The sequence below is a fragment of the Eucyclogobius newberryi genome, unplaced genomic scaffold (genome assembly GCF_026437365.1).
Source record: "Eucyclogobius newberryi isolate DKJ021-1_F unplaced genomic scaffold, fEucNew1.0.hap1 SCAF_19, whole genome shotgun sequence".
NCBI classification, from domain to species: domain Eukaryota; kingdom Metazoa; phylum Chordata; class Actinopteri; order Gobiiformes; family Gobiidae; genus Eucyclogobius; species Eucyclogobius newberryi.
In genome coordinates this window covers 30,249,946-30,256,066 of record NW_027315823.1, presented here as the reverse complement: position 1 = coordinate 30,256,066, position 6,121 = coordinate 30,249,946, and positions in this window count along the sequence as shown.

The window sequence follows — 6,121 nt, the reverse complement described above, 5'->3', positions numbered from 1 at the left end:
TGATACAACACACACGTGCGTTTGTTTAATAGCGCGACGGATCGCATCGCATCTCTCGTCTCCCGTAGATTTCCGTCTCTTCTGAGACAGCTCGAACTGTCTTCCTCCGTCTTAATTTTGTCCTGTACACTGAGGGAACTATATTATGATCAATGCGCTTAGACACGCGGAAACGTGCTGCTCTCCCCCCAAATGACTAAAAAAAAAAAGTCCCGCATCACATAAAATTTTGATAAAACGATAGAAGTCGCCTGTCGCGCATGTTTGTTTACTCAATCCACATGGTCCACGGGCCCTACGGCACATCCCATTCAACCCAAATTGTGAGATGACCGAATTGAGATAGTTTCAAAAGGATGCTCTGGTGAGAAACTAATGTTTCTTGTCAAAATGGTAATTGGCAATTGCCTGCATTTAGACCTTAGACGTGCTGTCAGAGTGACAGAAACAGAACACGCGCTTCCGTCTCAGTGAGAATCTCACGTCTTCTGTGATTGGCCGAAACCTCATGCAGGGTTTGTGTTGGTCCTTCTTCCGGGCGGTGCGTAGGCACGTTACTAGAGCCAAATCTCTTGATCATTTTCTGCACCCACGCACGCACCCCCCGCGCTCCGCCCGCACCCGCCGCCTAATGTTGGCCTGATGCCCGTTGCTGATAGAGTTTTTTAGCATTTCAAAAAATTACTGCCACAACGATGTATTGAAGCTTCAAAGCAACAAAAAGACGAAATATAGGTTCTTTTCAGCTTCAACCCATTTTGAGATGATCCCTAAAGGTGACATGAAATAAATAAATAAATAATAAATAATAGATTCAATAGCCTATATTTGACAGAAAAGTTTATTTTATTTGATATTTAATATGTATATATATTTTCTTTTTTTCACGCCAATGATCGTGGGCCGGCCCTCCGCTACTTGCCTGGATTCGAATATGGCCCTCGGAGGGAAATAATTGCCCACCCCTGCCCTAAGGCATATTTGATAATAATAAGTGTTGTGCAACACCCATAACATAATAGTTATAAAATAGCTCCCATATCTTAGTCCCCGCTCACAAACCCGGAAATGCAGTCGGCTTAGTTTGAGATTCGCGGCCACCCTCGTAAAGAGCAATCTGCCTCCCCCGCCCAACCAATGAAGTAGTCTCAGCGTGAGCGTGCGTTCCCCGCCCGCCCCGTGATGTATCATGGAGATGGTGTAAACAGAGGTCGAGGCGTGCGCCGGTACACGGCGCATGACACAGCGGCACATGTCAGCAGCAGCGTTGGAACATAAGAAGTGGCGTTTAAAGCTAACTGTGCCTAAATAGCCACGGTTCCTCTCGAGCGCTTTTAGTTTTGAACTTTGTCAGAGTTATTGTTCCAGATTTTAGCTGCATAAAACTGAAACGCAGATTCCCCATGTTTAGTCCTGACTATGGGCACCAGCAGGAGGCTGGTTCCTCCGAATGATGTTAAATCAAGAGGAACCAAGTAATGATTTTTATTATGACTATACGTCCCAGCAACGCTGAGACCCATGGGAGATACCAGCTGAAAGGCGAGGGGGGATAAGTGGTGAGGTTTGTCGGGCGTTTTTTGTTGGTGTAGCTGGAGTCAGTGAAGAGTTCATCATTGTTGATATCAGAACTCTTGATCTGGTTTTATTGGGCATGAGTGAAACAATCTTAATGCCTGATTGGATGGACAATGGATGGTTGGGGAGGCCTGGGTGAGAGTGGAGATGGGAAGGAGAGTGAGGATTCTGTAGTGGAAATAGATGTTCTAGAGGGGACCCAGGGCTGCTCTGAGGGCAGGGGCAACGGCAGAGATGCTGCCGGGCCTGTCACAGATGGGTCCAAGGCCTTTGATGAGGGCCCTGAAGGAAAAAACTGAAATGACTCCTACACTGGCAGTGGTGAAGATTGTTGCGGCGCTGCTGCTGATGAGTCCTTTGCTGGAGGCAGTGGAGGTGATTGTGGAGCAGCTGGAGTGAATCCTTTGCTGTGAGTGGTGGAGTGGCTGCTAATAAATCCTTTGGTGGAGGCTGTGGTTGTGGTGCTGTTGATGTTGAAAGAATTCTTCTCTTATTCCTCTCTTCTTTAACTATCTGCTCAGGACACTGCCCAGAGCGTGGAGCAGGTTCTCTGTCCGCTCCCTCACTAGAGGGTGACTAGAGTCACTCTGGTTTAGGTTGAAAGTAGCAGTTTTTCTTGTAAAAAAATGTGGACTTCTTACCACTGGATGACACTGGAATTGAATCGTGGAGTCCTTTTTCAGAATCAAAAGAAAATATCCGTGCTTGTAGCTCATGAATTTCCTATTGATATTTCCAACTGCGTTCAGAAGAGTCCGTTTTCCATATTCCCACGAACGTGTCTCAGATATCTTGTTAAAACTGTAAAAAAAGACAATTTAAATCCTTGGTCTTTTTTGAAGACAAAAACAAAAAAATTAAATCCCTCGCGGGCCGCCGGCCTTCCGACTCTGCGCTTTCGACTTGATAAAGATGGCGCCCTTATTGTGTTGAATTAAAAAAGAACTTGACAGACGGCGACACATTGGACATGGCCAATCCAGTGCAAATGAACACAAATGTCGGTCAAATGTGCGGGTCCGCCACACAGAGACCATGACACTTGGAATAAAAATATGGATAAGTTTTGATGCCCCGCTTGTTTAGATGATTTTCCCCAAATATGAGCTTGATCGAGCTATTGCCCTTAGAGAAGTTGGTTAAAGTGTGAAGCGCAAATGTGAACATTTCAGAGATTTCGCTGTTTTCCCATTTCTGACATATATTTGCGGGTCCGCCGCACAGAGACCGTAGCACTTGGAATAAAAATATGGATAACTTTGATGCCGCGCTTGTGTAGATGATATTTCCCAAAGTAAAGCTTGATCGAGCTATTGCCCACGGAGGAGTTTGTTAAAGTGTGAAGCGTAAATGTGAACATTTCATAGATTTAGCGTTTTTCCCATTTGTGACAGTATATTTACAGCTCCACGGCACAGAGACCGTAGCACTTAAAATCAAAATATGGATAAGTTTTGATGCCCCGCTTGTGTAGATGATTTTACCCGAATATGAACTTGATCGAGCTATCGCCCTAGGAGGAGTTCGTTAAAGTGTGAAGCGTAAAAATGTGGTCATTTTAGAGATTTCGCTGTTTTCCAGTTTGTGACATATATTTGCGGGTCCGCCACACAAAGACGGTAGCACTTAGAATATAAATATGGATAAGTTTTGATGGCCCGCTTGTGTAGATGATATTCTCCAAATATGAACTTGATCGGACAATCGCCCTAGGAGGAGTTTGTTAAAGTGTGAAGCGTAAAAATGTGGTGATTTGAGCGATTCTACAATTTTCCCATAAGGATAACATGGGATGTTTCTGTCATCGCTACGGTTACGCCGTACAAAATATGACTTTGGCTCTCATATTTTTATGATCAGGATGGCAAATTAGAATTTTGTGCGAAATATCATGTCATTTGGAAAAACTCTATTGTTTATAGGCCACTCTGAAGGCCAAATAGTCAGAATTCTGGGAAACGTTTGCGGCTCCGTCGCACAGAGACCGTAAAAGCTATCCTTAAAATTTTGATAACTTTAGATGCCCCACTTGTCTAGAGAACGTACACCGATTTTGAGGTTGGTGGGCAAAACGCACTAGGAGGAGTTCGTTAAAGTGTGAAACATAAAAATGTGGTAATTTGAGAGATTTTGCGGTTTTCCCATAGGGATAAAATGGGATGTTTCTGTCATCGCTACGACTACGCCGTAAAAATTAAGGCATTTGTCTGATTGGCTTTTTTGATCGCGACGCCAAAATAGAATTTTGGGTAAAGTTTAGAAAATTTTGGTAAAACTAATTTTTGACCTTCAATGTTAATTTAAAGGTCATTCTGTAGGGGGCGCTATCGCGCCCATTTCAATTTTGTCATCATAAACTGGTCCAAACTAGAAAGTTGAACAACTGATTCAAATTTGGTCCTAATCGGACTTCTTTTGATCAAATGGGAACAATTTTTAGATCTGCAATATCCCAAAATAAGTTGTCCAACTTTGCGGCTGCGCCGCACACAGACCGTAAAAGGTATCTCAAAAAATTGGATAACTTTAGATGCCCCACTTGTCCAGAGGACGTCCGCCGATTTTGAAGTCGGTGGGCAAAACGCCCTAGGAGGAGTTCGTCAAAGTTTGACGTGAACAAAATGGCTAACACAGCGTGTTTTCATTTTCAAAGGAAGATGGCGGGCATAGGGTAATTCTGGGGGCGTGGCCACAATAATATTTGTTTTTTGTCCTCACGAGAGGAATGCGTGTTCCGAATTTCGTAGCTCTACGACAAAGTTGACCTCGGGGCGTCTCCCATAGGCGCAATGTATTTTGACTTTTGTCGGTGGCGCTGTCGCGCCATTTTTTAACGAAAAAAAAAATGGCCCAGAAAAAACAAAATTTTTCGCCGATTTTGAATTTTGGGTAAAGTTTGGTGAGTTTTTGAGCATGTTCAGGGGGTCAAATTAGAGTTCAAAGCGCTGAAGAAGAACAAGAAAAAATATAGCCGCAAGCGGCAATGATCGGCCCTCGCCACGCCGCCGCCACGCCGCCGCCACGCCGCCGCCACGCCGCAAGAGGAGGGGGCGCTAACGCGCCCCAATTGTCCTTTTATTACGCCTACTGCTGAATCTGTGACGCTGTCACATCTTCTCCCCTTTGTTTTACCATCAAAAAGCTATTTTATTTTGAATTCTTGGCAAAATGTGCGGCTTTGCCGCACAGACACCGTGACTCTTTGAATGAAAATGTGGATAACTTTTGATGGTCTTGAAGATGAGTCTCACCAAATTTCAGGTTAATAGGGCTGACGCCCTGGGAGGAGTTTGTGAAAGTCTAAAGTGTAAACATTTTCTGGCGATTTCCCCATTAGAATAACATGAAAGGTTTCGGTCATCGTTACGGCAACGCCATAACAATTATGACATGGGTCTCATTGACTTTTTTGATGGGGATGCTAAAATTGAGTTGTGTGTCAAATTTCATATAATTTCGCAAAACTAAACATTTAACCTCCATATAAAATCTGTAGGGGGCGCTGTGGCGCCAAATGAATGTATTTCACTTCAAGTAGGTTTAGGGCAAAGAGTTTAACAACTGATTCTAATTTGACGCAATTCGGACTTTATCTGCGCAAACGGCAGAAATTTTAAATATGGGAGATTTCTGAAATTCTTGCTACAGTTTGCGGCTTCGCCGCACAGAGACCGTGAGAGGTATCAATGTAATTTGGATAACTTTTGATGTCCCACTCCTCAGTAGCATTTTCACCAAATTTCAGCTTTTTAGGGCCAACGCCCTGGGAGGAGTTCGTAAAAGTATGACGTTTGGAAAAACTCCGAAGTCATGTTTAGCCATTTTTGAAGCAATATGGCCGACATTTGGTTGGGCGGACGGCGTTGCCGTAATAATATTTTTTACTTCTCTTGTCACCATCTACCTCTGCGCCAAATTTCATGATTCTACGATCAGATTTTTTTTGGGTCATTTCCCATCTCTCAATGCATTTTTGGTACATTTGGGGGCGCTGACGCGCCAATTTTTTTTATTTTAGAAAAGGGAAATAGCCAGAATGTAGAGAGGCACGATTTTTAGAGGTGTGAACATTTTTGTGACTTTTCGTCAATGTTCACTGGGTGAAAAATAGGGGGGTTGGTCCCGAGAAGAAGAAGAAGAAGAAGAAGAAGAAGAAGAAGAAGAAGAAGAAGAAGAAGAAGAAGAAGAAGAAGAAGAAGAAGAAGAATATTCCGATGCGAAAACAATGTTTCTCATTTTTCAAATATCATAAACTATACATTTTCGGAAAGCGCTCGCGCTTTCCTACCTCATGGTGTGGGTCTCTGGTTACTGACGGGTACTTTCGTTAATTTTGAGTGGGCTCCGCCCACTTTGTGTTTTTGGCCCTCTATACAGTAATAATGTTCAATTTTTGCATTACATGCTTATATGCACGGAACATGCAAGAGATGGGGAACGTATTCGTGAGCTACTTAGCGCAAATGAGTGCTTTATATGGGGATGACGACCGCTTCGCGGTCGTCATCTCAATGTAAAGTGCTCGTTTAGTGCGCACTTTTGC